General features: G+C 41.3%; 1 non-coding gene across 1 annotated transcript; it reads left to right on the forward strand.

Moving 5' to 3' along the window:
• The first annotated feature begins 2,041 nt into the window (after positions 1–2,041).
• LOC113745720 (5S ribosomal RNA) lies at positions 2,042–2,160 on the forward strand. Its single transcript, XR_003462347.1, has one exon. It is a non-coding gene; the product is annotated as a 5S ribosomal RNA (ribosomal RNA).
• The last annotated feature ends 7,292 nt before the right edge of the window (positions 2,161–9,452 follow it).

Here is a 9,452-nt window from a genome sequence, read left to right on the forward strand (position 1 = left end):
TGCCGTTGGAGAGCCGTTTGAACATATTATCGTTGATTGTGTGGGTCCTTTGCCAAAAAACCAAGTCCGGAAATCAGTACATCCTCACTATGATGTGTGTTGCGACCCGTTACCCTGAGGCTGTCCCGTGGCGCACATTAAAATCCCGTGCCATTGTAAAAGCACTTGTCAAATTTTTCTCCACCTTTGGCCTTCCAAGGCGCATTCAAAGTGACCAAGGAACAAATTTTACATCCAAAATCTTCACCCAGGTCATGTCCGAGCTAAAAGTGAACCACCACACTTCCAGTGCTTATCATTCCGAGAGTCAGGGTGCATTAGAGAGATTTCACCAAACTCTAAAAATCATGCTTCGCAAATATTGTACTGAAACAAATCGTGAGTGGGATGAGGGATTGCCACTGTTGTTTGCTGTGAGAGAAACTTTACAGGAGTCGTTTGGTTTTAGCCCATCTGATTTAGTGTTTGGCCACACCGTGCGCGGCCCTCTGCGCCTGTTACAAGAGAAATTTCTCTCAAACAAAACTAGTTTGACTGACAACATTCTGGACTACGTTAGTTCCTTTAGGGAGAGACTGCATCACGCGTGCGATTTGGCCCGTGATTCACTCTCCACTGCTCAGTCCAAAATGAAAACACATTTTGACAAAAAGTCTGTTGTACAGATCTTCATGCCTGGTGACCGTGTACTAGTTCTTCTGCCCCTTGTTGGTTCTAGTCTGCAGGCAAAGTTTTGTGGTCCATATGTAGTTGACCGTAAGTTCAGCGAGACCAACTATGCAATCCACACTCCCGATCGCAGGAAAAAAAACTGCTGTGCCGAGTACTAGTCCATGGAGCTCTCCTTCACTTTTAGTTCCGAAATCTGACCAGACTCCACGTTTTTGTAATGACTAGTGCAAGGTAAATGCCATTACTAAGCCAGACTCTTTTCTGCTTTCTCGCATGGACGACTGTGTCGATCAGGTGGGTTCAGCCAAATATGTTACAAAACTAGATCTCCTAAAAGGATATTGGCACGTTCCCTTGACACCACGCACCTCTGAAATAAGTGCATTCGTCACTCCGGACCATTTTTTTACAGTATACAGTCATGCCATTCGGTCTGAGAAACGCCCCAGCCACTTTTCAGAGGCTCATGAACACAGTTCTGCGCGGTGTGGGTAACTGTGAGGTTTACCTTGATGATATTGTGGCTTATTCCTCCAGCTGGACTGAACATATAAAAACCCTCTCTGAGATTTTTGATCATTTGTGTAAGGCTTCCTTAACCCTCAATCTGGCCAAAGGTGAGTTTGGGAAGGCTGTTGTTACCTATTTAGGTAAGATAGTGGGACAAGGTTGTGTCTGTCCCGTACCTGCTAAGGTGCAGGCCATCATAGCTCCCCAAACATGCCGTGAGTTCCGCCATTTTCTGGGGATGGCTGGGTATTATCGTGGCTTTTGTAAGAACTTTTCGGATGTAGTGGCTCCACTGACAAGCTTAGCAAGCCCCAAAGTTCCTTTCCTGCGGTCAGAGAAATGTAAGTTTGCTTTTGAGAGTTTGCTTTTGAGACCGTTAAAGCTCTTCTCTGTAGTGCGCCTGTGCTCGCTGCTCCAAATTTTGCGCGTCCCTTTAAACTGGAGGTGGATGCCAGTGTGCTTGGTGTAGGTGCGGTGCTTCTCCAGGAAGATGAGCGTGGCATCGACCATCCAGTCTGCTACTTCTCTAAAAAGCTCAATAGACACCAGCTAAATTACAGCACTATTGAAAAGGAGGCTTTGGCCCTACTATTGGCATTGCAACACTTTGACGTGTACCTTGGTTCTAACCCTGCGCCAACTGTTGTTTACTCCGATCACAACCCGCTTATGTTCCTAACTAGAATGCAGAATAGCAATCAGCGCCTTATGCGCTGGTCCTTGCTGCTTCAGGACTTTAACGTTGACATTTGTTACAAAAAGGGCTTAGACAATGTCATGGCTGATGTGCTGTCTAGGTCTTAGTGTGTCAATTTCCTGTTTGGGAGGAAATGTTTGTGATTTGAACCCGGGACCTCTCACTTACGACCATACCACCCTGAATGTGCCCGATCTCGTCGGATCTCGGAAGCTAAGCAGGGTCAGGCCTGGTTAGTACTTGAATGGGTGACCGCCTGGGAATACCAGGTGCTGTAAGCTTCTTCATGTTACGTCCGGCCTAGGGGAACCAAACATAACAAGAAAAGGACGCTCCCTTCTTTCCCCACTCCCAAGAATAACCAAGGTCACAGAGCTGCAGTCCAATGAAAGATCATTTATTCAAATGTTATTATTATTATTATTATTATTACTTATTATTATTATTATATTATTATTTCAAAAAGTGGCCAGTTTTAAAGCTCAGGGTGAGCGTAGCCCAAACAAAACAACAAACAAAACAATCTGACCAAAACGAACTTACCTAACCAAAACAAAGAAAAATAAATACAGGTTTCTAACCTGCCTCCCTATAAAATAAACAGGAGAAAAAGGAGATAAACCAAAAGAGCTACTCACCCCTACAACTACCTGGACTGCTGAGCTAAAGTAGACAAGTATGACTTCACAGAACGAATACAATACAATACAATGCAATGCAATGCAATGCATGCAATGCAATACAATACAATACATACAATACAATACAGCCTGGTGCAGGGGAGTAAGGTCAAGAGAAGAGCACCTGGAGAGAGGGAGAAACCCTAAGGTGGTAGCACCACCCTTAGGCCAGGGGAACAAACACAAAAATAACACATACTAAATTATGACCCTGGGTCATAACATATGCTTTCTCTAGGGAACATTATTAGGAATCACTCTATCAATTTTCATTGTAGCCCACTCTAGACCCAGAGGTCTTAGCCAACTACAGACCGATATCAAACCTTCCCTTTCTGTCTAAGATACTTGAAAGCTGTAGCTAATCAGCTGTGTGACTTTCTCCCTAAACAATAGTCTATTTGAGGATTTTAGTCAGGATTTAGAGTGCATCATAGCACAGAGACCGCATTAGTCAAAGTTACAATGACCTCCTAATGCATCAGACAAAGGACTCTCTCTGTACTTGTCCTGTTAGATCTAGTGCTGCATTGACACCATTGACCACAAATTCTTTACAGAGACGGAACATCGAATTGGCATCAAAGGAACCGCCCTAAGCTGTTTAAATCGTACTTTTAGATCGATCTCCGTTTGTTCACGTCAATGATGAATCCTCCATGCAGACCAAAGTTTGTCATGGAGTCCCACAAGGTTCTGTACTTGGACCACTTCTATTCAGTTTATATATGCTTCCTTTAGGGAACATCATTAGGAATCACTCTATCAAATTTTCATTGTTTGCTGACGACACCCAATTATATTTATCGATCAAGCCTGATGCAACCAATCAGTTAACTAAACTCCAAGCATGCCTTAAGGATATAAAAAGTTGGATGACCTACAATTTTTTGATGTTAAATTCAGACAAATGAAGTTCTTGTAATTGGACCCAACACCTCAGAAACTCTCTTTCTAGAGACTTAGTTACTTTAGATGGGATCACCCTGGCCTCCACTCCACTAAAGAATCTTGGAGTTGTTTTTGATCAGGTTTGTCCTTTAACGTCCACATAAAAAAATTCGAGACTGCATTCTTCCACTTACGTAACATCGCTAAAATCAGACGCATTGTCTCTCGGCGGATGCAGAAAAATAGTCCACGCATTGTTACTTCAAGGCTGGACTTGTAACTCTTTGTTATCAGGCTGCTCCAATAAGTCTCTTAGAACTTGCAGTTAATTCAGAATGTGCTGCACGTGTTCTGACAGGAACCAAGATCAGATCACATCTCTCCCATTTTGGCTTCCTTGCATTGGCTACCTATTAAATCTAGAATAGATAGAATTTAAAATTCTTCTCTTATTACAAAGCTCTTCATGGTCAGGCACCATCTTATCTAAAAGGCTCCATAGTACCTTATTTACCCCTCTAGAACACTGCGCTCTCAGGACGCTGGGTTCCTTGTGGTTTCCTTAGTTTCCAAAAGTAGATTGGGAGCCAGAGCTTTCAGCTATCAGGCTCCTCTCTGTGGAACAACTACCTTTCTGGGTTCGGGAGGGCAGACACCGGTCAACACCTTTAAGAATAGATTAAGACTTTCCTTTTTGATAAAGCTATAGTTAGGGCTGGCTCAGGTCATCCCTTAGTTATGCTGCCATAGGATTAAACTGGCCGGGGGACCCCAACGAGGGGTTATGCCTAGCCAGGCGCGGTATTGGTTGAAGTGCACACATCTCCTTACCGAAAAACTCTCTCTCTCTCTCTCCTCTCTCTCTCTATAATATCTATACTAGTTTCTCGTATCTTTCTCTCTCTATCTCTCTCTCTCTCTCTCTCTCTCTCTCCTCTCTATTCTCTTCATAGGATCTTTCTCTCGCTCTCTCTCCTCTCTAATATATATATATATATATCTATAGTATTATATATCTCATCTCTCTCTATATTATCTCTCTCTCTATTTCTCTATTCTCAACTCTCTCTCTATAATATATCTAATCTCTATATCTCTCTCATGATTCCTGCGCATATCTCTCAATCTGTGGACATGTCTCATTATGCATTGTTACTAAACCAAACTTCCCGGAGTTTCTGTGCTCTGTCGTCCAGCAGGTTCTCCGTGGATCGTGGCTGCTGCTGTGATTCCTGCATGACGCCCACTACATATATATTACTGTCATTATTAATACCATATCTGTTACTGTAATCATTTTTATCATGTCATTATAATTCATTGTCATTTTATCAGTCATTGTACATTTGTTTGTGTTGATTTGTCCTGTACACGTGACATCCATTGCACTTGTCCGTCCCTGGGAGAGGGATCCCTCCTCTGTGGCTCTTCCTGAGGTTTCTTCCACATTTTTCCCTGTTAAAAGGGTTTTTGGGCAAGTTTTCCTCACCGAACCGAGGGTCTAAGGACAGAGGGTGTACACTCCCTGTAGCAGATTGTAAAGCCCTCTGAGGCAAAGTACTTTGTTGGACTTTGGGCTATACAAATAAAATTGATTTGATTTGATTTGATTTGTTATGCTGACGACACCCAATATATTTATGCATCAGGCCTGATGAAACCAATCCAGTTAACTAAACTCCAAGCATGCCTTAGGATATAACAAATGGATGACCTACAATTTTTTTATGTTAAATTCAGACAAAACTGAAGTTCTTGTAATTGGACCCAAACACCTCAGAAATTCTCTTTCTAGAGACTTAGTTACTTTAGATGGGATCACCCTGGCCTCCAGCTCCACCGTAAAGAATCTTGGAGTTGTTTTTGATCAGGAATTGTCCTTTAACGTCCACATAAAACTAATTTAAACCAAAATCAGACGCATCGTCTCTCAAGCGGATGCAGAAAAACTAGTCCACACATTTGTTACTTCAAGGCTGGACTGTTGTAACTCTTTGTTATCAGGCTGCTCTAATAAGTCTCTTAGGACTTTGCAGTTAATTCAGAATGCTGCTGCACGTGTTCTGACAGGAACCAAGATCAGAGATCACATCTCTCCCATTTTGGCTTCCTTGCATTGGCTACCTGTTAAATCTAGAATAGAATTTAAAATTCTTCTCCTTACTTACAAATCTCTTCATGGTCAGGCACCATCATATCTAAAAGAGCTCATAGTACCTTACTACCCCTCTAGAACACTGCGTTCTCAGGATGCTGTGTTCCTTGTGGTTCCTATAGTTTCCAAAAGTAGATTGGGAGCCAGAGCTTTCAGCTATCAGGCTCCTCTTCTGTGGAACAAACTACCTTTCTGGGTTCAGGAGGCAGACACGGTCAACGGTTTTAAGAGTAGACTTAAGACTTTCCTTTTTGATAAAGACTATAGTTAGTGCTGGCTCTGGTCATCCCTTAGTTATGCTGATATAGGATTAGACTGCCGGGGGAGTCTGAAGGGGGTTTGGTTATAGAGCTGACTGAATCTCAAAGCGAGATGTTGAAATTATGTTGCCTCTGGCATAACACTGTAGAGTATGATATAACCATGCTCAGAATAGTAGTACAGTCATACAGAATATTAAACCATAAGGTTTCAGTGCATCAAATTCTGGTGTGTCATGTATCATATCTAAGTTTGAGATCTGACAAACATTGTTTGGAAAATAAATGATTGGTTTCTGATTAAACTCCGACATGTTCATTTTGGACGATGATTTTTTTTAGTTTTTCTTCTGATGTACAGAAAGTGAAAGTGAAAGTTGGTGACATTTCAGTGGAATTTTGATGTTGAGCAACGTTAGATTTGTCATCTCCCGTACAGCACCATATTCATCGTGAGTTACTCATAAACAGGAAAGTAAGAACAACCTCAGGTTTCTTTTCCAGTACTGTAGCCAGACTGACGTAATTCATCACCTCGTGTCCTCAACATGCACCAATTCATCTTCAGACACAGGAACTTCTATTGTGACTTGGCGTTATGTAAATAAAATTTAACTGAATTAAAAGTTAGAGCAAAAAGAGCAAGTAAAGAGAGATATGATGCCATTGACAGGTGATCAAATAAACAGACTGTTCAATAAAATTGCAGATTTCTCTGGGTTTGAACATGGTTAGAAACATTTGGGATGATGTATACTCACTCACACTAATCAAATAGTGTGGTAGCTCCAGACAAGCTAATGCTACATTTCTAAACATTTCTAAAGCTCAGGTGCAGCAGGGCTTTCTGCTCCAGCCTGGAATGAAACTGTTTAGAGTAAGTGTCAGAGTAAGTGACGCCACCGCCATATATGTGTGAGGAGCAGACAGAAGCACCTCTGTACGATCACGGTGACGGTGACGTACCAGTGCTTGGGCTGATGCTTACAATGTTTCTGCTGCAGGGGAACAGACATACAAGCTTGAGCTTACTCGATGAAAGGTGGCAGAAGTAAGAGAGCATACCCATGCAGATAAATGCACACAGGCACATACAGTACATGTACATACACATATACACAAACATAACATGCATGCAGTCTTGACAGCTGATTTTTGTTATGTGGTGAACATGTTTGGCACAAGCGGCAACCTCCATGGCTGTGAAGTGGCAGCAAGGCTGAAGTGTCAGCTGAACTGTAGTTTCCCAATTGTCCACTTGAGGCTGGCTCCAGAATGAGTCAATCTCCATAAACCCCTGTATTAAACTTCACAGCAGAAATAAACATATTTGCAGCCTGGTACAAAAAAATTTCCCCGCTCATGACAACTGCACTGAGGGTGATTTACCTGTTTAAATTATAGTAAGGCTTATTATGTGGTTCCCAGTCACACAGCATTCAGTTAAAAATCCTCCTCCTCAAACACAAAGCCCCCTCATCACCAGGCCCCCTCCTATCTAACTGACTTGCTCTATTGCCACAATCAGCCAATGTTCATCTGATGCAAACCTCCTGATTCCACCACCCAGAACCAAGCACCAAACCCAGGGTAACAGAAACTTCTCCGTAGCTGGAACTCTCTCTAAACACACCTTTTAAAGAGCGTGGCTGCTTTGATTGACAGGTGGATGCTTGTTTGACTTAATTTGGCCCACCTCAGCTCCACACACAATCCACGTTTGCCTTTTTTGGAGTTTTGAATCAGATGGCGACACACTGAGTTTCACAATGGCTGCTCAGAAATCTGTCACAGAGACTACATCCATGTTTTATACAGTGTGTACAGTGTGGAGCTGGGTTTTAGCTCTGATGTAGTTAAACTAGCTTGCTTCATCTCTCCTGAGGGTAGCTTCAATGTAGTGAAGCTTCATTCTTCACCACTGAGAGTCGTCTCTGCATATTATACACTGAAACTGAGTAAATGTTTGAAGAGTTAGATTCATTTGATGTGGTTTTCTGGTCGGATCCTTCAGTTTTTGTTACTCTTCTTCTTCTCTCACACTGAGTGGATTGAACAGAAACAGTGACGCTTTCAAAGGTTAAACACCTATTTTAAAGTTAAACACATTTGTATTTTATGTGACAAATTATATTAGGGCAGCAGAACTCTGTTTCCTGAGTGTTCATTTGGTTGGTAGTGGTTGGCTGGGACAGAATGTTTGATCATGTTCTCAGCCAACATCAGTGTGATGCATGAGAGTCAGAAAGTGATTGGTTACAGCAGAGGTATCATTTAGCTGAATGTTTCTGCGACACCTCTGTTAAATGCTCTGGCTCAGAGTACACACTGTAGTGCTGGTATCTGAATTAACGGACACACTTATCCCATCAACATTCATAATAGTAATGTAAAACAAAGACGCTTGTCATCAGAGTAAATGAACAGCTAATGCAGCATGCCATGCAACCTGCTGAACGAGGAATGAAGGAGAAAATGAGGCAGCAAACTACAGAAATTATTGGCAAGTGAAAATAAGTCTGAGTAACTCATAAAGACAGATTAAAGAGTGGATGTAGAACTCACGTTTGTCATTTTAACTACAACTACAGGAGCTGTGAGAGGTGGTTACTGAGTGAAACATAAGGCCAATCCTTTTTGACACCTTCTGGATGGACTCAAACACAGCAGTTTGAGGTCTCCTGTTAACACTTCTATCTTTCTATGACATGGTCTATATAGAAATTTATTTTTGGGCTACAGGTGATTATTTTTTTGCTGGAAAATTGGAAGCATGACTGAGCAGTGGCCACAGTTTCAACAGAAACCAACCAAACAGGAAAAACACAGAGGATGTGTTGGTATAGTACATGTGTGGGACACTTCAATGTAACACAGTGAAGAAATAGAATTGCTGTATGAACTGTGGTAACATTGTCACTATTAGCTTCATCATTATTATACTCTCCAGAAGGATGAAGGCAGCTGATCAACTATGGAATCAGAGAAGTGATTCCACAAGTTACAGTGAATTGTCGTAGTGTGGCAGTGTATTGATTACTTCCAACTTAAAAACAAGTAATTTGTCAATAAAGAAAAAAACGGAGAGTCGTGTGGGAAGTGTTCATTAATTTTAAACACACAGGTTACACACATTTTATTTGGTTTCTGAGGCCTTCTGTCGTTCACATTAAACTAAATGATTTCATTACTATCAAATTAACTTGTAAAAACACTTAAAGTCTGAAAAAAAAAAATATATCTATCTCTCTATATCTATATATATATATTATATATATATTATATATATATATATATATATATTATATATATATATATATATCTATATATATTAATCTCATCTATATATAAAAAGAAAGAATGCAGAGTTGGCTGGCAGTAGAGGGAAGTGAGACAGAAGGCTACAGACGAAAGATGTAAACAAAACTTGATGTAACGCTGCCTTAACCTTGACAAGGCAGACGAGGCACTTTGGTGGCTCCCAGAAGAACTTGTCATGATGTGTCACTGCTGTGATCACAATGAGAAGTGTAACACAGACAAGAGATGAATATGAATTCATTTCAATCAGGTTTTTGAGCAACAGG

The sequence above is a fragment of the Larimichthys crocea genome, chromosome III (genome assembly GCF_000972845.2).
Source record: "Larimichthys crocea isolate SSNF chromosome III, L_crocea_2.0, whole genome shotgun sequence".
NCBI lineage: Eukaryota > Metazoa > Chordata > Actinopteri > Sciaenidae > Larimichthys > Larimichthys crocea.